Genomic DNA, 22,734 nt, shown 5'->3' on the forward strand with positions numbered 1-22,734 from the left:
GCAGATAGCTGCGAGGAGGCCTTGGAAGTCTGCTCTTTGCCTGAGTTCACCCACCCTTCCCATCAGATAATGGCATTCAGGAAGACAGTGCTGTTTTAAGATTTATTTAGGATTGCAAGTGTTTTAAAAACAGAGGCCCAGAGAAGGGAAGATTTGCAATTGCAGAAAAAAACATGGACACACAGGAGAGTTTTCCAGATTTCTGGAATGTCAAATGGCGATTGTAATATCTGCATCACTTGTCGTGAGGATTAAATGAGGTGATGCATACAAAAACACCTAGCACGGCTCTTGTTCACAGCAGGTACTCAAAATTTGATAGCATTCTAATAAATGTAGTCCTGTAAAATACACTGGCTAACTTTCTATGATGATATTCTGATTTTTTTTTTCTTGAGACAGAGTCTCCCCCACTTTGTCGCCCAGGCTGGAGTGCAATGGCACCATCTCAGCTCACTGCAACCTCCGCCTCCCGGGCTCAAGCAATTGCAATTCTCCTGCCTCAGCCTCCCAAGTAGCTGGGATTACAGGCATGTGACACCATATCCGGCTAATTTTTGTATTTTTAGTAGAGATAGGGGTTTTACCATGTTGGTCAGGCTGGTCTCCAACTCCTGACCTTCAGTGATCCACCCGCCTTGGCCTCCCAAAATGCTGGGATTACAGGCATGAGCCACAGCGCCCCGCCGATATTCTGATTTTTTTTTTTTTTTTGGCCTAATAGAAATTTTATTCTAACCTTGGCTACCTTTAAAGCCACCTTGAGTTCAACATTCCCCTTTAAAATGAACTATGCCCTTTTCTCTGGGCTCTGTGGCACATGGTGGGCAGCATGCATTCTGTTCTCTCTGTGCTCTTATAGGGGTTTAGGGCATGGCTGGCGACCCTTCTGCACAAGCCTGGCATGAAGAAACAAGCCACGAAGGGAGCCATCATTCCCAGAATCCAGGCAGCCAGACAGCACACCCCACTGGGCTCTGAGACCTGGGGACTACACACAGGAATGAACAGAACCCACATTTAGCCAGTTCTTATTATCAGCGAGGAAACCGGCTGAGAATGCAGAACACTGAACTAGACACGGCAACGGGGCCTCCGATCCAGCCAGTCAGCTCGAAAAGACTGCTTGACCTTGCAACACATTCCAGGATGGTTATATTTTGGGGTCGAAAAATCCATTCAAACTCTTTTTCCCTAGCTGCACGTGAGCTTCAGGGAGCAACAATTATGCTTCTGCAGGAGCCAGCAGAAAAGCCAGACCCTCCAAACCTCAAAAGCAGCTGTCTCAAACCTCCACGTTATTAGGCTGATTGAAATAATCAGAAAACAGCTCCAGAATGCTGGCTTTGAGAAAGGCAGGCAATTTTTGTTTGGCAGAGAGTGCTGTCAGCCTCCTCAGTGGGGGAAATCGAATGTTGTATCTTTCTCACTCTCTTTCTTCTTTTCCCTTCTAAAAACTTCCCTGCATCATTTGATTTCACATCAATTTGGTGAGAACGGCTGTTGGTACATCTCATCTTCTGTGACATGGGCTATCTGGAGTCCCAGGTCACCGGGTCACAGGAGAGATGCATAATGACGCTCCGGAATCATGGTGGCTTTGGATTGTAGGAAACTGCTTTGTCCCTGGGGCCTGGCTGTTTCCCTGTCTCTCCCTCCTGGCCTCTCCCTTATGCAAATGGTCATCAAATGGAGTAAGGAAAGGCCAAAAAGCCTGAAAATCCAACCTCATGAAGCAGAACCAACAGTCCCCATAGGAGGAGACAGACGTAGCAGAAGCAAAGGACTGGAGAAAAATCTTTCCTGTCTCCCTGTGATGAAATTGAATTAGCGTTGGCTGCATTAATGCCCATTTAGAGTGTGGAAGAGACTGTGACCCAGTCAAGGTTGAGAGGGGTGTGGTGAAGAGGTGAAGCCATAGCAGCATCCCTGCGCCCCCTCCCTGCCACTGCGGCCCCTAGCCTGTAGTATTTCTTAGCCTCAGCCTGGGCCCGGTGTTCTTCCATTCAATGCACTGTCTAGCCTCTGATTTGCAGTAGGCAACCTTCCCTCTGGGACCTCCACGTGTGCCGCCTCCTGGCCGACTCAACTCCACAGAAATCTAGGGGGGCGATGGGTAAGGGTGGGGGCATGCCCTGGATAGGTTGCTTAGCGGGACTCAGGCACTTGAAGCTTCGGCTGTGCGACCCTGGGAGAGGTGGGGAGGATGGGAGAGGGGGAGAGGGAGGGGAGAGGGCTCTTCCTGTGTGGTATTTGCACGTTGCTGGGGAACGTGCTGCTTCCACGTTTCCAGCAATAACAAGGCACATTTGCTGCTGCAGGTTCATTAACGAGGCCTGTGGGAATGAGGATTGGCTTGTCCACTGTGTTCACTGGACGGTAGGAAAAAAGAAAAGTCAGAAAAGGGAGAGCGATGTTCAGGTTCATGCTCAACTGTGGCTACTTCTCTGAACTCAAGAGGCCACCAGCCCCTAGCTGCCTTGGCCATTGCTGGGGTGGGGTGGGGTGGGTGGGGTGAAAGAGTGGGAAAGGGAGGGGTGGGGGTACTGTTGATTCTATGGATTCCCTTTGCTCCTTTTTTTCTTTTTCCTCTTTAACTGATACTGGCCCATTTGCTGTGCTGCTGGGTCAGTCTTGGACATTTTTCCCCAGGCGATGACCCCAGGACATTCTTTTTAAGCAGGACAGGCAGTTTGCCCAGGATTCTGCCAGCTCAGGCATGAGACCTAAGGCATATGCCCTGCCTGCCTGCTCAGACAGGGAACATTTAAGAATCCCCGACTGCAGGTCTGTAATCCCAGTACTTTGGGAGGGAGGCCAAGGTGGGAGGATCGCTTAAGCTCAGGAGTTCGAGACCAGCTGGGCAACAAAGTGAGACCCTGTCTCTACAAAAAATAAAAAAATTAGCCGGGTGTGATTGTGTATACCTGTAGTCCCAGCTACCAGGAGGCTGAGGCGGGAAGATCGCTTGAACTCAGGAGTTCGAGGCTGCAGTGAGCCATGATTGTGCCACTGTACTCCAGCCTAGGCGATAGAGCAAGATCCCGTCTCTAAAAAAAAGAAAAATAATTCCTGACTGCCTGACTATGGAAAAGTCAGGAAACAGGAACGGGGAGCCCCCAGACTCGGCCATCTTTCCTCCATCTTTGCTCTCACTCTCCATTCTAACTTGTCTTGGTTCTGTCCTCTGCCTCTAGGCAGCCATCCTGACTCAGGTGTGGACAGAGAGACCCTTGGGTCTGTGGGACATGTGGTGGCCCACAGCAGCCCCCCGCACAGTGTGCCTTCAGAGTCCCTTGTCCTGGAACCTGTTGTCCTCCCTTCCTGTCCTCCAAGGTGGCTTGAATTCTCAGCCAGCATTCCTGTTTGTTGGGCAAACAGACAGTGAAAACAGTCCAGTGCCAGGAGGCTTGGAGCCTGGCACCTGGCCAGGGACCCTGGCAGCCACAACCCAGGGACGGGAGGAAAGAATATCCAGTTGGGAATTATTTAGGGTCCACCCGCTTCTCTCTCTGCATCAACAGAAGGCGGGCACGGGCAAGGGCAAGGGCAAGGAAAGAGGGAGAATTGGGGATTGTTCTGATCTGCAACTTGTCAGGAGAGCAGGAGTCCTGGCAAGAGGTTACTTGGGGAAGCTGGATGATGTTATCGACCAAATTGGGGTTTGGGGATTATCTGTGGATTTCATTTATCTGTGTTTTCCCTGGTCTCTCTTGTTGTAGGTAATTAAGAGCTGATTGCTAGTAATTAAGAGTTGTTGAGAGAGGCAGCAGGATCCAAAAAGGAGAGTCACACGTTTCGTCTTCCTTTGGACAGACTCCTGACCTCCTCCCCTTCTCCCTCTCCTTGCCCCCTCCCATGCGTGTGCCTTCTGCAGGGACGCTGGCCCCTGGAGAGCAAGTCGCAGCTTGTCAACTGGATTATTTATGTGTCAGCTCCGCTCTGGCTTAATTTCCTCCTGTTATTCCCAAGCCTTGAGTAAAGCCTTGTGTAGCAGGTTTAAGTTCCACTCTCCTGACACTCAGGTGTGCTAAGATGTAGCTTTTCTTTATTTCTCCCCAACTGCAGCTTTAACTGGGCTCTTGAGCCCCCGTTTCTGCTGATGGTCGACAACTTAAACTTGCCAAGTCAAGGTAACAGTCACTTCTGGTTTAAATCATGGTCACTTTTAGGCAAATGCTGTCTCTTCAGGATTCTCCCTCACTCATTCCTCCCAGGCGTGAGCTGCAGCCCTGGGAGTGGGAGGCTGGGGGTGGGGGTGGGGGTGGGGGCGGTGTGGGGAGTGGAGAAGAGGCTGGTCCTACACTGTCCTGGTATTGCGCAAGGGACATGTGTCCGCATGCTGCTCTCTGCATCCTGGCCTTACCCACTGGGCTGACTGGACTTGGACAAGGTGTGCCTGTCCCTCTTGGACTTGAACATGGAAACTGATGTGGCTGGCTACAGCCTCTAGTCCAGAGGCCTTGCATGGTACTCCACTACATGCCCCAGGCGGGTGCCCTTTGGTGCCATGGTGGCTTGGGTGCCCTTGGCTGCTCTCTCTACTGTGCTGGGGTGTGAGGACCTGGGCCACCCTTGCAATCGCTGCTGAGACACTGCATTTAGCCACAGCCACTTTACCACCTCCTCTGTGCAATGTGCAGGCTTCCTTTGCTGCTGGCTGCCATGGTGTGAGGCTCCATCCCCTCTCCTCCCTGTGCCTGTCAACCTCTCTGGGGTTTTCATGCATCTCCCGTCCCTGTGCGGGAAGAGCCCCAGGCCTGTTACAGGGCTCCCATGGGCACGTAGACCCTTCTACCAGCCAGCCATCCTCTTGAACTGGTGGAAACATGATTCCCTCTCCCTGTGGCAGAAAAACTGCTCTCATTATCCCACCCCCATTCTTTATATTATGGTGTAAAATCAACGTTCCAAGTCCAAGGCATCTAAAAGTTAAGTTCAGAATTCCAAAGCACCTTCTTTGTTCACATTTGGAAGTCTATGGCTCCCGAGAGCAGCCAGTCTGTGATACACACAGAAGTCTTCCTGGGACCTTAAAAACCTTTCTTTTTTCTTTTCTTTCTTCTTTTTTTTTTTTTTTTTTTTGAGACAGACTCTCATTCTGTCGCCCAGGCTGGAGTGCAGTGGCGCGATCTCGGCTCACTGCAACCTCTGCCTCCCATGTTCAAGCGATTCTCCTGCCTCACCCTCCCGAGTAGCTGGGATTACAGGCACCTGCCGCCACACCTGGCTAATTTTTGTATTTTTAATAGAGATGGGGTTTCACCATGTTGGCCAGGCTGGTCTCAAACTCCTGACTTCAGGTGATCTGCCTGCCTTGGCCTCCCAAAGTGCTGGGATTACAGGTGTGAGCCACTGAACCTGGCCCCTTTCTCTTAGTAGACTAATATGTATTGAGCACTTCCAATGTGTCTGGCACTTTGCATGGTTTGTCATGTTTAATCCTCACAAGTGCCCTGTTAGGATTTCCATTTTTCATATGATGAAACTGAGGCAAAGGGGGTTAAAGAAATTGCTGGATCGTTTGCCTCTGGTGCCTTGGCTCACTTCCTTGAGGCCTCACCTCTGCTGCTTCCAGCTGTGGCCTTGGTGGACCATTCCATGAGGGCTTTGACTCAACTCACACTGACAGTATCTCACCCAAAGTGAGTACCAGTCATCTCTGCCTTTCATTTTCTGCCCCGGGGCTTCTCTGCTACTGCAGACACGGGAAGGGGGGTTTCCTTGTCAGGCAACACTCACATCCTGGAAAGGAGGCTTGTTCACTCATAGGTCTGCCAGTTGATGCTGGCTGTCCTTGAAGCCCTTAGCTGGGGCTGTTGGTCACATATTTACACACGACCTCTCTGTGTAGTTTGGGCTTTCTCACAGCATGGCGACTAGGTTCCAAAGGTCAGTGTCCCAAAAGAGAGCTCCTGGGCACCAAGCAGAAGCTGTTTGCATGTTGTGACTTAGCATCACAAACCACATAGCATCAGTTCCACCATATTCTATGGGTTGGAAGAGTCACTAACCCACCCAGGTTCAAGGGGAGAGGAAAAAGACACCACCTCTTGATGGGAGTAAGGAGATCCTGGAAGAACATACAGGACCAGAAATATCACTGTGGCCATAATTGAGAAATACAGTGTATCACAACAGAGGTATCTAGAGACAGAGTGGAAAAGATGTGGCTTAAACATGTTAAATACTTGAATTTGAGGCCAGGTGTGGTGGCTTATGCCTGTAATCCCAGAATTTCAGAAGGCCTAGGAGGGTAGATGGCTTGAGACCAGGAGTTTGAGACCAGCCTGGGCAATGTGGCAAAATCCCATCTCTATGAAAAATACAAAAAATTAGCTGGGCATGGTGTCAAGTACCTGTGGTCTCAGGTACTCGGGAGGCTGAGGTGGGAGGATCACTTGAGCCGTGGAGGTCAAAGCTGCATTGAGCTGTGATCATGCCACTGCACTCCAGCCTGGGTGACAGAGTGAGTCTCAAAAAGAAAAAAAAATAAGTGAAATAAGTAAATAAAACTTGAATTCGGACGGGTGCAGTGGCTCATGTCTATAATCCCAGCACTTTGGGGGGCCGAGGTGGGAGGATCACTTGAGCTCAGGATTTTGAGACCAGCCTGGGCAACAAAGTGAGTCTCCATCTCTACAAAAAATTAAAAAATTAGTCAGGGGTGGTGGTGCACACCTGTAGTCCCAGCTACTCAGGAGGCTGAGATGGGAGGATAGCTTGAGTCAAGGAAGTGAAGGCTGCAGTGAGCCATGATCATGCTGCTGCACTCCAGTCTGGGTGACAGACTGAGACCCTTTCTCAAAAAAAGAAAAAAGAAAAGAAAAGCCCTTGAATTCCAGGGAACCAGCCCAAGGAACATCCAGTGCTTCTTTGGGTCCAGACACAATATAGGGGCTGCCCAGCCATCTTGATATAGGAGACACCAAAAGGACACTTACCCCATGTCCTGCAACCCAGGAAATGCTACTTTAGGGTTAGTCTTTGCCATGATTCAGGGATGACTAAGCCAGTAGAATCACTCTCGCAGGTTTTCTGGAGGGCAGGCTCTTGGAGGCTCTGCAATGGGAATGCACCTTCCCTGCAACTCCACGGCTCTTGATGGAGACGAAGGCAGACTGTTCCAGTCCAGTGGGCTGCTTGTTCTGACACAGGTGAGCAGGGGCTTCTGGAAGCACACAGGAGAGGCACCTACCCCAGTAGGGCCTGCTGTGTCAGCTTGGGTTGACGCCTTTTCTAGAGGAGGTGACATCTGAGCAGGATGGTGAATGACGAGTAGGAGTTGACCAGAATAGGAGGGGGTGGTGAGGAGGCTGGAGCATGAGGGAAGTGGTAAGGGGAAGGGAGAGAAGGATGAACGGAGTGCTGGGACCACATTTGCCAGGCCTGTCAGGGAACTGGGATTGATGGTTTGGTTGGTTTTCCCTTCCCTTTGTCCAGGACATCAGGAAATGCCTAGATTTTGGTGTGTTGGGGTGGGTGGGTACGGGGCTAAGAATATATACCAGGTGGCTGTGGAAAGAGAGAGGTGGGTAAGGGAAGGAGAAGAGGGAGAAGGAGGACAACGAAGGGAAAAGAGGAGGGAGAGAGGAAGGGGGGAAAGAGAAAGGAGAAGAAAGAGAAGAAGAAGGGGGAAGACAAAAAAGAAAAAGAGGAAGGCCGGATGCAGTGGCTCACACCTGTAATCCCAGCACTTTGGACGGCCGAGGTGGGTGGATCACCTGAGGTCAGGAGTTCGAGACCAGCCTGGCCGACATGGTGAAACCTCGTCTCTACTAAAAATATAGAAAATTAGCCAGGTGTAGTGGGGCGTGCCTGTAATCCCAGCTACTTGGGAGGCTGAGGTGGGAGAATCACTTGAACCCAGGAGGCAGAGGCTGCAGTGAGCCAAGATCGTGCCACAGCACTCCAGCCTGGGCAACAGAGTGAGATCCTGTCTCAAAAAAAAAAAAAAAAAAAAAGGAGGAGAAAGAGGGAAAGAGAGGAGGAGGAAAAGCAAGAGAAGAATGAGAAAGTGGAGCAGGAGGAGAGAGGTAAAAGAAGAGGCTTCTAGGACAGAAAGGAGGCTGAGGCAGGAGGATCACTTGAGCCCAGGAGGTCAAGGCTGCTGTGAGGCGTGAATGTGCCATTACACTCCAGCCTGGTCAACATAATGTGGACTTTCATAATGTGGCCTTGAGCCAGCCTGGGCACCTTGACCAATCTGAGAGCCTTTGCTTTGGGGACCTTCCCTTGCCTGTTTATGCCCTGTAATTGCTCATTTATTCATCCATTCCATCCACAGGCACTTACTGTTTGGCCTCTACTTCCTTATATGTTAACTTAAGGTTTTCTTTGCATGTTTTTTCACTTTAACAAATAGATATTGGGATACAGCGTAACAAATACAAGTGAATCTACTGGCCAATGGGACAGCGTATTTGAGATCTGCAGTCCAGTGTGTTCACTGCTGCATTTTCCTTCCCTCCCTCCTTCCATCAGCCCCACCCACTTTCACTTAGCAAGTTTTGGCTTGAAAGCTTGCTCTGTGCCGGGAATAGGACATGGAAGTTCATGTGCTCAGTATCAGCTAGGATTAGCTTTGGCTGAGAGTAACCAAAAAACCCCACATGACATTGGTATGTCCAAGATAGCATTCACTTTATCCCTCGTGTTCAGAAGGTCCAGATTTAGGCAGTGCCAGGAAGCTCTGGCATTGTACAGGGTTAGGGACACCGGCTCCTTGTTGTCTGCCAGGTATGGCTTCTATCATGATTGAAAATCACGTCTCAGCTAGGTGCAGTGGCTCATACCTGTAAACCCAGCAGTTTGGGAGGCCAAGGTGGGAGGATCGTTTGAGCCCAGGGTTTCAAGACCAGCCTGGGCAACATTAGCGAGAGACTCCATCTCTAAAAACACACATGTGCCAGGTGTGATGGCACATGCCTGTGGTCCAAGCTACTAGGGAGGCTGAGGTAGGAGGATCTTTTTAGCCCAGGAGGTCGAGGATACAGTGAACCATGGTCACACCACTGCATTCCAGCCTGGATGACAGAGCAGGATCCTGTCTCAAACAACAACAAATAAAATACCATATCTAGACTTTCTTTGACAGTCCTCCCAACCAGGTGGAGCCTAATTCTCCTCTGAATATGGACCAGACATTTCCAATGAATTGAATGAACCAGAGGTGACGCTGTGAGGCCAGGTTGGAAAAGGTGATATGGCTTTCACCTCTCTCTCTCTCTCTCTCTCCTTCTCCCCCCACCCTCTCTCCCTCTCTCCCTCTCTCCCTCTCTCCCTCCCACCCACATGTCTTTGAAGCACTGAGCTGCCATTTAAGAATTTGGCTACCCTGAAGCTGCCACATTGGAGAGAGATGCCCAAGGTATCCCAGATATTCTATTCTGCACAATCCACGCCCCACACCTGCCAGTCTTCACAGCCCAGCCGCCAGACATGTGACTCTGCCCCGACACACATTTCTGCCCCTTCTGGAGCTTGCTAAGCCCACCACGCCACTTGGAGACAGCCTTCTTTTTTTTTTTTTTTGAGACGGAGTCTCAGTCTCACTCTGTCGCACAAGCTGGAGTGCAGTGGCACGATCTCAGCTCACTGCAAGCTCTGCCTCCCGGGTTCACACCATTCTCCTGCCTCAGCCTCCCAAGTAGCTGGGACTACAGGTGCCCGCTACCACGCCCGGCTAATTTTTTGTATTTTTAGTAGAGATGGGATATCACCGTGTTAGCTGGGATGGTCCCGATCTCCTGACCTCGTGATCCGCCCACCTCGGACTCCCAAAGTGCTGGGATTACAGGCGTGAGCCACCGCGCCCCTTCGGAGACAGCCTTCTTGAGGGCAGAGGTCTCCCTAGAGCCTGCAATGGGGCCCTCTGGGGTCCTGAGGACACCGACATGCCTGTTGCCTGGGTTGGCAGCTGCTCACCATCTTTGCACTATCTTCTTACTGACAGCCCCCAGGTGACTCAGAACGTGTGGTTGACATGGAGCCACTCAATTTCCTGCCTCGCCTCTCCTCTGGCCTCCTGGCTTGCAATCAAGTCTTCCTATCTGGGGGGTTGAGGGTGCTGTGGCTTCACACTGGCTTTCTCAGCTCCTCCCTCTCCTGCAGGGACTAGGTTGGGGGATCAAGGGAGGAGGAACAGTGGCCCACATCCCTTCCAGTGCAGTGGGAATGGCACTAGATTGGAGATCTAGGCTGTCATCCAGGCTCTGCCACTAACTGGCCCCTGAGACTTGGTAAATCCCTTTACCCCTGGTCACAGTTTTTTTATCTACAAAGCCTTCATAGATTGAGACTTTGTAATGCTCTAGCACAGTCATGTGTCACTTAACGAAGGGGATATTTTCTGAGAAATGTTTGGTTAGGGGATTTCGTCATTGTATGAACATCATAGCATATATTTCTACGAGCCTATGTGGTATAGCCTACTACACACCTAGGCTACCTGTATAGCCTATTGTTCCTAGGCTATAAACCTGTACAGCATGTACTGTACTGAATACTGCAGGTAATTGTTATACAGTGGTATTTGTGTATCTAAACATATCTACACATAGAAAAGGTACAGTAAAAATACAGTATTATAATATTACGGGACCACTGTTGTATATACAATATGTTGTTGACTGGTACGTCATTATGTGGCGCATACTTGTATTTACTGAGTGTCCACACTATCCTGGGGCTAGGCTCTTTGGAGGATCCAAAAGAAATTATATCATTTAGTGATTTTTCCATTGTGAACCCAACCCAATTCAATATTAGCAAAAGGGGAAATTGATTGGTTTATGTTACTGAATGGTCCAGAGGTAACCTACTTCAGGTATGGCTTGATCTAGGGCTTAAATGATGCCACCAGCACCCATTATCTGCTCTGTTTCCTCTGGATGGGTTTCATGGTTACACACAGTAGTGGTTCCCTGCCCCCACCCCCCAACCCCATCCAGATTCCTGGCACTTCCAGCCCCCCGTTCCTGCCACTGGCCTACCCAGTTGTAGCTGCTCTGCTCTAGAACTCACATGCTCTACAACCAAACCCAGCCCAGAAGAGAGACCCTGTGTTCCAGCATTCCCATCAAGAATCCTGATATTCACTCTGATTGGACCAATTTGGTCATGTTATCTTCCGTTTTGAATTAAGCCAATCTGGTTGATCCCTAGAGCTGGGTGTGCAGCCAACTCCAGCTCCCTAAACTGCCTGGCTGGGAGAGGGAGGAAATAGATACTGGCCGTGTGTGTGTGTGTGTGTGTGTGTGTATGTGTGTGTGTGTGTGTGTGTCAGGATGGGGGTGGCTTATTCTGAAAGATCTTACTCAGAAAGGAGACTGAGGCAGGAGAATCACTTGAGCCCAGGAGGTCAAGGCTGCTGTGAGGTGTGAATGTGCCATTACACTCCAGCCTGGTCAACAGAGAAAGACACTGTCTCAAAAAAAAAAAAAAAAAAGCGAATTTATGATTTACACTCAGGATACAGAAAGCATGACTTGAATGATCCTTCCTTGTGAAATTTGACAAAGGGAAAGCTCCATGTGAGTTCAGGGGACATGGAGGGCTTCTTGCAGAGGCAAGACTTGGATGCTGAGGAGAATTTAGGCAGAAAGGAGACTGGGGTTGGGGTAGACGAGGACCTTTTTATGTGTGATCTGCAACCCTGCAGCTTCTCCCAGTCCCGGCACTGTATCGATTGCAGTTTGAATAGGTTGTAATTGTGGAAGCAAAGGAGAAACCCTGTAGTGGTCTTATGTTCTGAATTGCATACCCTGAAAATTCATATGTTGAAGTCCTAACCCCTCAGTGCCCCAGAATGTGACAGTATTTGGAAACGGGGTCTTTAAAGTGGTAATTAAGTTAAAATGAGGTCATATGGGTAAGCCCTAATCCAATATGGCTGGTGTCTTTATAAGAAGAGGAAATTAGGACACAGACACACACAGAGGGAAGACTGTGAAGACACAGCCAGATGACAGCCATCTACAAGCCAAAGAGAGAGGCCTCAGAAGGAACCAACCCTGCTGGCACCTTGATCTCAGACTTCCAGCCTCCAGAACTGTGAGAAGATAAAATTCCATTGTTTAAGCCCCCCAGTGCATGATACTTTGTTACAGGCGAAGCCCTGGGAAGCTGGTTTTCAAAAGTGACCATGAACCCCACCTTTCTTTGCTCCTTCCTGGGAGGCTGACTCTGCTCCTCACACGGACTGGCTATGCTCCCAGCAGGATGCCATGGTGCGGCGGTCTCTCCTACCCCCACCCCCGGTTATCCCATAGCTGACACCTTAACTGCAGGGGCTTCACCAGCAAAGCCCCCTTAGATACTGAAAAGTCATCTTCATCCTGAAGTTCCTTTTGGTCACTTGCTTCCCACTGTCTCTAAGAATTAAACTCTTGCCATCTCCTCACAGTGTATACTTTGGCAGAAGATTAAGCCAGATTCAGTTGTTTTTCTTGAAATAGGAGATGGAATTTTCCCCAATGTAAAAATAATGGTGCCCAATTCTTGTGGGAGGTGGACGGGGCTGGCGCTGGCACTGTAGGTCTTCCTTTCCCTCAGAAATAGCCCCACAATGGCCTCATTTTCTAAAACTTGCAACTCAGCAAGTACTTAGCCTTTAGCAAGAAGAATCCACTCTGCTCAAGTTGAAAAGCAAGAGATCCATTTGTCAATGTAGGCAAGCAAGCACTCAAGTAGTGGAAATTGAAGAGTTCCCCCAGTGCCCGTCCACCAGCCTTGGGGTTCAGGCATATCACCTCGACGGATTCATGGTCAGAGACAGAGATGTACACGTGGGCTTTAGCTTCTCCTACACCTGATGGGGACGTTGAATAAAAAAGTGGGATATGGGGGTGTGGAAGGTAGATGGTGTTGGCAAGTAGCAAGTCTGGAGGGGGATGGGAGGAGCCCTGAGAAGCCAGGGACAGTTGAAGGGGACTGGGGACAGGCAGGAAAAGGCCTGGAGGGAAGGGAAGCATTTTTCTCATTGGCTACAGACAAGGTGATCCGAAGACCCTGGTTGTGAGCAGGTTTTTTTTTTTTTTTTTTTTTTTGAGGTGGAGTTTTGCTCTGTCACCCAGGCTGGAGTGCAGTGGGCGTGATCATGGCTCACTGCAACCTCCGCCTCCCGGGTTCAAGCAATTCTCCTGCCTCAGCCTCCCGAGTAGCTGGGACTATAGGCACGTGCAACCACGTCTGGCTAGTTTTTGTATTTTTAGTAGAGACAGGGTTTCACCATGTTGGCCAGGCTGGTCTCGAACTCCTGACCTCAGGTGATCCACCTGCCTTGGTCTCCTAAAGTGCTGGGATTACAGGCAAGAGCCACCGCGCCTGGCCAGCAGGTCTTAATAGACTTGACCTTCAGATAACAAGCCCTGTCGCCCTCCCCACAAGATCTCAGAGCAGACTTCAAGCCGACATATCTTGCCTTAAAATAACAGAGGAGGCCCAGGCTGTCTTTTGCCCTCATCCTGGGAGAAGGATCTCTAAGAACCAATTTTTTAACAGAGTGATAAAAGGTAAACAAATCAGCCTGTTTGGGGGGTGGGGGTGGGGGAGGAAAAGGGCAGTGAGAGCTTATGGGTAGTGGGGTGATTGTGAGTTGCTCTCTTTACGATGGGAACCGGAAAGATAATCTTTCTGGAGCATTGAGGGCTCCAGTTAGAATCTTCCTTCCCTGACAAGGGGTTTCCTTCCATTGTTGTGTGGTCTTGAGGCCCCCTTCCTTAGCTCTTGGGGGCAGGCAGTAACAGTGGAGGATATGTACCAAGGGTTGAAGAGTTGGAGGGGCTGAGCTGGAGATCTGGAGGAGGAGCCCTAGGCTTCACAGCCATCATGGGGGCAGGGGAGGCTGCAGGGCCTTTGAGAGGCATCTTTGAGATTTGGGGGCTCCTACCCTTCCTAACCCCTGCCCACTCCCACTCCCCAGCGTCTCTGCACATTTCCAAAGAGCTCATTCAGACCCCGCTGCTCCTCCCTCCCTTCTTCCTTCCCCCTTCCTCTCTCCCTCCACCTCCTCTCCTCCCACCTCTTGCCTCTCCTGGTCCTGCCACTTCCTTGTTTATCCTACAGTCTGATGAGGGGAGAGAGCTGCCTGCCTCAGGAATAAGTTTCCTGGTAAATTAGCTGCCGGCATTGAAATCCATTTTGATTCTGCCCATTATTAAGTATTGTTATTTCTGCTGTTCATTGCCAGCTTGTTTCCTTGATCAACTCTTGGAACAAAGGCTCTTCAAAGCATTTCCCACAGGGGAGCCTGTGTGGCCATCACCAGTGTGCCCCAGTCTAAAGTAACCCTCACTGACCACTGTGCCACGTGGAGCTCTTCAGGGCCCAAGCAAGGAGCAATGTCTTTTCCTTGCTGGCTTGGGAGAAGGCACAGGGCAGGCCAGATGATGCCAGGCTGAGGGCCTCCCACCCTCCACCTGGACGCCCTCCCAAGGCTGCCACCCTGTCTAGAGAAGCCACACTAGGAAACCCATTCTTACTGTTTTTTTTTTTTTTGGGGGGGGGTGGTGATGAGAAAATAACTTTATTTCATTGTGGGGAGCGGGCAGACGTCCAGCCTCAGAACTTCTGGAACTGCTTCTTGGTTCCCGGTGGTCTTAGTGACCTTGAGCACGTTGAAGCGTACCGTCTTGCTCAGGGGCCAGCACTCGCCCTGTGATGATGTCGCTGATCTGGATGTCCCTGAAGCAGGGGGACAGGTTTACGGACATGTTCTTGTGGCGCTTCTCGAGGTGGTTGTACTTGCAGATGTAGTGGAGATAGTCTCGGCGGATGACAGTAGTCCTCTGCATCTTCATCTCGGTCACCATGCCAGAGAGGATCCGCCCTCGAATAGAGGCATTACCAGTGAAGGGGCATTTCTTGTCAATGTAGGTGCCCTCAATCGCCTCTTCAGGTGTCCTGAAGCCCAGACCGATGTTCTGTAATACTGCAGGAGCTTCTCCTTGCCAGTTTCTCCCAGCAGGAGCTTCTTGTTTTGAAAGATGGTCGGCTGCTTTTGGTAGGCTCACTCCATCTGTAATTCATACTCAGATCTAAGCCCGGGGTTATTTCAATTTACATGCTCTAGAAGGCCTCCCAGAGCTTGCAGAATTCATTCTCTAAACCAGAATCACCCCTCTCACATCCCGGACACCTTTCAGCGAGGATCATTCTCCAAGACCCAAGGTCACCCACCCAGGATTCACTCCTTATGTAACGCATAAGGATTCAGAATTAAATACCAAAACTGCAGGCTCCTTGGATTTGCCCTTGGGAGTCAGTTTCCACAGGATTAACCCTTAAGACCGGAGAACTCCAAAAATACCTTCTTAAACGTGGATTTTAAGACAGTAACTCCTAAAATGCTGGAGCCTCCACTAAAGTGTGGAGCCCCCAGGATTTAGGAAGCACTCATCTAGATACACACAAAAGCATGCACCCTCCACCCCAGTCAATCCCTAGGAAATCACCAACGCCTGGAATTAACCCCCGAACTTGGGCGCTGGGCCCTGCCCTCCCAGATGTGCCCCTGAACCCCGGGGCGGACCCCGCAGCCTGGGCTCCAGCCCCGAGCCTGCACCTGAATTCCATTCTTACTTCTAATGTTGTACTTGAAAAACAGTTAATCTATAAGCACAGTAAAGTCCACCAATCTGAAGTGTACAAGTCTATGACTCTTTACATATGTGCAGACCCACGGTCACCCAGGTTGACATAGAGACTATTTCTAGCACCTGCCCCAGAAGCTCCCTTGTGTTCCCTCCCACTTTCTATCCCCCTAAAGGTAACCATTATTTTGACTTGTAACAACATAGACTTGATTTGTCTGTTTTTTTGGAGACAAGGTCACCTGGGCTGGAGTGCAGTGGTGTGGTGGTGCAATCGCAGCTCACTGCAGCCTCGACTTTCTGGGCTCAAGCCATCCTCCTGCCTGACTCTCCTGAGTAGCTGGGACTACAGGCTCGTGCCACCATGCCTGGCTAATTTTTTGTTTTTTATAGAGACACGGTCTCACTATGTTGCCCAAGCTGGTCTCCAACTCTTGGGCTCAAGTGATCATTCCATCTTGGCCTCCCAAAGTGCTGGGATTATAGGCGTGAGCCATGGCGCCCAGCTGATTTATGTTTTTGAACCTCAAATAAATAGAATCATACAACACATATTCTTGTGAATTTGGTTTCTTTTGCTCAATATCTTCTGGGATATTCATCCATGTTGTTATATGTAGCAGTAATTTGTTCTTTTTCAATGCTGTATAGTGTGTTATTGTATGAGTATACCATGATTAGTTTATCTGCTCTCCCGTTGACAGGCATTTAGGTTGTTTCCAGTTTCAGGCTGTTGTGAATAAAGCTGCTACGTGCATTTGCGTGCAGGGCTTTTGGTGCACACAAGCACTTGTTTCTCTCAGCTATATATCTTGAAATACAATTGCTGGGTCATAGGATATTCAATAAAGCCATGCCTGATTTCTCAAAGAGCAAGCAAAAAGAGGGCAATGGTCTGAAAGATAAATGATGATATTTCGGTCATTATGTGGGAGGGGAGATGCTTTTACTTGTGTGTGTGGTAGGTGGTTACAAATATGGCCCCCAAAATGAGTTATACCTCCTGATATCCACATCCATGGGTAGTCCCCTCTCATGTTGAGTTTAGCCTCGTGACTTTCTTTGGCCAATGGAACATCAGCAATGGCATGTAAAAGAAGAACATCAGCAAAAGCATGATGCAAGCATGATTTGACAAGCACTTGAGCGTTGAGGCTTGCCTACTGCTATAATCTGAACGTTGGTGCCCCTCCAAAATTCATAGGTTGAAACCGAATCCCCAATGTGATGGTATTAAGAGGTGGGGTATTTGGGAGGTGATTAGGTCACAAATGTTCCACTCCCATAAATGGGATGAGTGCTTTTATGAAAGAGGCTTGAGGGAGCCTGTTTGTCCCTTCTGCCATGTGAGGACTCAGGGTAAAGGCACTGTCTATGAAGCAGAGAGCCCTCACCAGACATGGAATCTGCTGATGCCTTGATCTTGGACTTCCCAGCCTCTAGAACTGTGACCACTAAATTTCTGTTGTTTGTAAATTACCCAGTCTAAGGGATTTTGTTATAGAAACCAGAATAGACTAAGTCAGTACTACTGCTACCAACCAACGTGTCCTTTCAGGCATCACTTCCACTCTTTGAGCCCTCTTCCTTTGTTGCAACCCATACATGGAGGCAATTATAGTGGTCCTGACTTCACAGAGCAGTTGTGAGACTGCTGAATAATGCTGGTGAAAGCTGTTTGAGCTGGTTAAAGCATTGTGCAAGTGCAAGGCAATGTGGTACTGTTATCTACAGGAACTGCCATCGACATGAATTGTTTTACTTTGGGGCAATGGGTTTTGAGTTTTTCCAGATTGTTTTGCTTTCTGGTCTCTCTCCTTAGCAGTCCACATAAATTCGGAGTGTTCAGGAGTGACAGTGGTCTCTGGAAGCTTTCTCTCACTATCTCCATCTACAGGGGCTATTGTCTTTACATGAGGCTCGTGGCTTGTTTCAGGAAGAACAGTTTGAGAGTTGGTCGCCTTCCCAGCTGAAACTGAATCATATTTGTATGTACCACCAAAGCTGCTTTTACATTCAATTTCCTCATGTGTGGAACCAGTGGTGGGTTCTTAATTGACTGCCTGAGGGCAGGCTTCAGGAGGCTTTGTGATTATGTGCAAAGTTCTGTGGAAGTGAGTGCACGCATGTGGGCATACCCTATGTGTCCACACATGTGTCTGTCTTGTTCTGTGAAGAGAGGCCTTAGGGTCCATCAGATCATCACAAGTGGACTCTGGGAGACTAAAAACCTTCAGGATTAGGTCTTCAATGTGAGACTGGGATTTTACGACACCAGCAAGAAGCTCTTGGTGTTGAGAACTATTGTTCCAAAAAGGAAAACGACCCAATGTAGCTACTACAGCTAGACCCACAGCGATGCAGAAGTGTCAGCAGGTGTGTGCAAGGCTACGTCCCTGTCAGAATGGATGTTCCTCTCTCCTGGTGGATCCAGGTGTGAGGACTTCACGCCAAGCTGGCGACGTGTTTTGGTAAAAAGGTAGTTGCACTCCCGTGTTATGTTGAAAAGTATAGACACTATAGAGGGAGGATTATTTTATTCCCTTTTTTCTTTCAAAGACTCGATTTCCCCTCCCTTTTTAAGGTACAAACACCAACCTCACATTAGAAGCAGGAGCATTGAGCATTCAAAGTTGAACTGGGAATTTTGACTCAATGGACCTTGACAAACAAACAGCTCCAATGGAACTCTTCCAACAATGGCTGCTCTTTTACTTTTTATTTTTATTTTTTAAACTAATGCCAGTGATGGAAGGGGGCGTGTGAAATTAAACAAATGATTTCTCAGTAAACGCTTTGCTGAGAATCATCTATCAGGGGCAACCCACACACAATCTATAATAAAGAGGACAGATTTAGGGACTGAGTTCCTCGGCGTAATTTGGAGTCCCTGCTCACAGTATGAGCCTGTGAATGCAGAAACAGAATAGACTTGTGCAGCGGCGTTGACTCTGGGTTGAATAACATGAGGGAGATTGGGCTGATCAAGCGCGCATAACTGATCCTGCAGGGAGATGCTGCTTGGTGATTGTTGTGGCGGAGAAAGAATTTTATCCTGAGATGAATGGTGCTTCCCTATTCAGGGACTGTTCCACCTGGGGGTGGGGGCATTTGGAAATAGGGGTGCATTTTTGGCTATCACAATGACTAGAGGGTGCTACTGGAGTTTAGCAGGCAGGGGGCCAAGGACACTTAACATCCAACAATGGGGGAGGGACTGTCCCACACAATGGGGATTTGTCCAGGCCCAAATATGAATAGTGCTCCCATTGACAAACATGGCTCATCGCTGCAAAGAAAGTTCCAGGTGTCTTTTCTAAAGAACCAATTGGTTCATTAGAGACTAAGAATGGTTTTTCAAGGTGACCCAAGGGATTGGGGCAGGGATTACTTAGCGTAAGAGAGCTGGTGAACTTATCGAAATCCTGTGCATCCTGCAGCCCAACAAGACTGGAGAGGAGATGCCCGGGCACCTGCTTTAGGTCTGGCAGAGGCCACCTGGAGGGAGATGTGAGGGTCAAAGGGGAGGGGAGTGTTGTGTTACTGGGTAGGGCAGCCAGTTATCACAAATGGAGAGTGAGAAACAGGGCCCACAGGTGGCAATGCCCCCACCCCCAAAGTGACACAGCTGGAAAGTCAGAGGAGCGTGAATGCCCATGACAGGGGATTTAGTATGGGGCACAATCAAGGGGTTGCCCCAGAGGAAAAGGCAGAGGAGACCTTTCTGGAGGCCAGGCGGGCCTTGACTAGACAGAAAAGAGGCCTGCTGCTGACTTCATTCTGTTCCACCTCCTGCTTCCTCATGGGAAGAACCTGGCCTCTGGCTCCGCTGGTACCCTGGGGGGGTGCCCAGGGCAGTGAGGAGGACTTGGCAAAGCCACAGGCACCTTGCCGTGATCCTGTGCCCTCCTGGCTGTGGGAGTTGCCTCTGGGAAGTGGGTCCTCAGTGCGTAGGAGGCACCAGGGCATCCCGAAAGCCAACTGTCATTGTCTGCTTCCTGCTCATCCTGTGTCCCACAGCTCTGTGGCTGGGCCAGCCAAGGGACTTTAAAAGCAGGTATTGAGGTCAGCCCTTAGCCAGCGTTTTGTCTTCTGCTAATCTGTGGTTTGCAAGGCAAAGGTGAGAGATGACAGTGGCAGGGACAGATCTCAAGCGCCTGCAGAGGGAGAGGGAGCTGACTTTCCACAGGGGCTGGGGGAGGGGACCTGGCCCAGCTGCTGACATTTTTACAAAACAAATAAGTGTGAGGCCGTGCTGGTGACCTCAGTGTGATGGAAAAAGATGGTCAGCGGCGTGTCTGCCGGAAATGGCGTGTTTCTCAGCCCACCTGTTAGGAAGCAGAAAGGCAGATGTTGAGTCATATCATTCCAGCAAACAGTTATCAAGCGCCGACTGCGCGCTTGGCATGGCCCCGTGCATTTAACGTGGGTTAGCACATTCAATCCTCCCAGCCATCCCAGATGGAGGGCTCCAGTATGGTTTCCAGTTCAGAGACGAGGAAACTGAGGCAGAGGTGTTAGTTTCCCCATCCAAGGCTGGACAGCTAAGAAGTGGTGGGAAAGGGGTGTGAATCCTGGCAGGCTGGCCCCAGAGTCTGTGGCATGAGCACCAGCACCCAGGCTGGCTGCCAGGAGCCTCCAAACAGGTCCTGTGAAGGGGGATTTTTGTGTACCTTGTGTGTGTGCGTGTGCCCACGCAATTGTGTTTTGGCCTGTGTTCCAGTTATCTATTGCTGCATAATGAATCACTCCAAAACGTAGTGACAAAAAACACAACTACCATGTTATTATTATCTCTCACTCTTCTGGGGGTTGACTGCTCTTCGCCAGTTTTTTTTATTCTCTCTCTGTTTTTGTCTGTCTGTATCTTTGTCTCTCTCTCTCTCTCTCTTTCTCTGTCTCATGCAGTTGCCTCCAGACTATGCCTGGGGCTGAAGTCATATATTTTTTAAACTTTTATTTTTATTTTTAAATTTTTTTCGAGAAAGAGTCCCACTCTGTCACCCAGGTTGGAGTACAATGGCGTGATCCCGGCTCACTGCAACCTCCACCTCCTGGGTTCAAGTGATTCACCTGCCTCAGCCTCTCTAGTAGCTGGGATTACAGGCACCCATCACCATGCCCGGCCAATTTTTGTATTTTTAGTAGAGATGGAGTTTCACCATGTTGGCCAGGCTGGTCTTGAACTCCTGGCCTCAAGTGATCCACCTGCCTTGGCCTCCTTAAGTGCTGGGATTACAGGTGTAAGCAATTGCACCTGGCTTCTTTTTCTTTTCTCTTTCTTTCTTTCTTTCTTTCTCTTTCTTTCCTTCTTTCCTTCCTTCCTTCTTTTTTTCTTTTTCTTTTTTTTTTTTGAGACAGAGTCTCCCTCTGTTGCCCAGGCTAGAGCGCAGTGGCGTGATCTTGGCTCATTGCAGCCCCCACCTCCTAGGTTCAAGCGATTCTCCTGCCTCAGCCTCTAGAGTAGCTGGGACTACAGGCACCTGCCGCCATGCCCAGCTAATTTTTGTATTTTTAGTAGAGACGGAGTTTCGCCATGTTGGCCAGGCTGGTCGTCTCAAACTCCTGACCTCAAGTGATCCGCCCGCCTCTGCCTCCCAAAGTGCTAGAATTACAGGCGTGAACCACTGCACCTGGCCTTTTTCTTTTATTATTATTTTTAAATCTGTGAGGGCCTCAACTCTCTGTGAATGAAGCCCAAATTTATTCTGGAGTCACTTCCATTGGCAATAAGACTCTAAATGAGTAAGGACACAGAGCCTTGCCTAATGGCCTCTGTTCTGCCCCCATCAGAGTTTCCCTGCTGGGCCAGGCATTGAACTGGGACTTGGGGATACACAACTCCTGCTCCTGGGCAAGACAGCAACTACCAGCCATGGGAACAACATTCTCCCAAACCCCTGTCCCGCAGAAATGTTGCCTCTGGTTTCTATAAGCTTTACCTGGAGGAGGCCCTAAGCACAGGCAGGGAGACAGTGGGATTATCAGACGTTGAGAGCGTCATGGCCCTGAACTGTTCTCCCCATCCTGGTGTGAACCTGGCCTTGTCTTTCTTGGTACTTCATTGCTATGGGTTGAACTGTGCCCCACACTCCATTCGTCTATTGAAGCCCTAACTCCCAGGACCTCAGAATGTGGCTATATTTAGAGTTAGGGCCTTTAAAGAGGTGATTAAGTTAAAATGAGGCCATTAAGGTGGGCTTAATCCAATACAGCTGGTGTCCCTAGAAGAAAATTTGGACCCATGAGAGACACTGGCAGGGTATACGCATAGAGGAAAGACCGTGTGAAAACACAGCAAGAAGGTGGCCGTGTGCAAGCCAAGGAGAGAGGCCTCAGGGGAAACCAAACCTTGGTCTTGGACTTCCAGCCATCAGAACTGTGAGAACATAAATATCTGTTGTTTAAGCCACTCAGCCTGTGGTCTTTTGTTGCGGCAGCCTGAGGAGACTGATACGTTTGTCCTGCATCCCCGTGAGAGAATCTTCCTTTAGGTGAGGTGACCAAGGTGGGCCCAGGCCTCCAGAAGTCACTTCCTAATTACCTAGGAAGGGGAGGGAGAACCTCTCCCCATCCTGTCCTGGCAGCATATAAGGCTGCTTTGATTTGATTAACTGATGGTCACCCAGGGGACCCTGGACTTGCCAGTGAAGGGTCAGCTCAGGATAGGCAAGAGGTTGGCACAAAGTGTCAGCCTCTCTGGGAGCAGGCGAACACGAGGCAGCCCTCAGCCTGGCCCCAGAGGGGTTGTGGTCTGTGGGTGTCCCCAGGCCTTGTCTGACTCACACAGCTCCCTAAATGTCCCAGGTCTGCCCGTGGGGGTGTGCAGTTTGGCTCCAGCTCTGTCAACACTCTGGAGTTGATGTAGGTACTGAGTGACTGGAAAAGCAGCCCTGACTGCAGCCACCCAAAGCCCAGCCCATTCCTGGGTGCAGGGCGGGCAGCCCTTCCTCCTCCCTGGGCTCTGTTTCCACCGCACATGAATGCTGGGCCCGCCTGGCCCCAACACATTTTTTATTTTGCTATCTATATTCTTTCCATTGCCCTGATGTGAATAATTTAAACTGACATAGAAAGAAAGGGCAGGCCTTGCTACAAAACGGAGGCTGTCAACTCCCCGAACCTCCATTTGTTTTCACCT

General features: G+C 49.7%; 1 pseudogene; it reads right to left on the reverse strand.

Annotated features, from left to right (window-relative positions):
- Nucleotides 1-14,562: 14,562 nt before the first annotated feature.
- Nucleotides 14,563-22,734, reverse strand: part of LOC100585517 — a 44,085-nt pseudogene continuing 35,913 nt past the window's right edge.

The sequence above is a fragment of the Nomascus leucogenys genome, chromosome X, assembly GCF_006542625.1.
Source record: "Nomascus leucogenys isolate Asia chromosome X, Asia_NLE_v1, whole genome shotgun sequence".
Lineage (NCBI taxonomy): Eukaryota > Metazoa > Chordata > Mammalia > Primates > Hylobatidae > Nomascus > Nomascus leucogenys.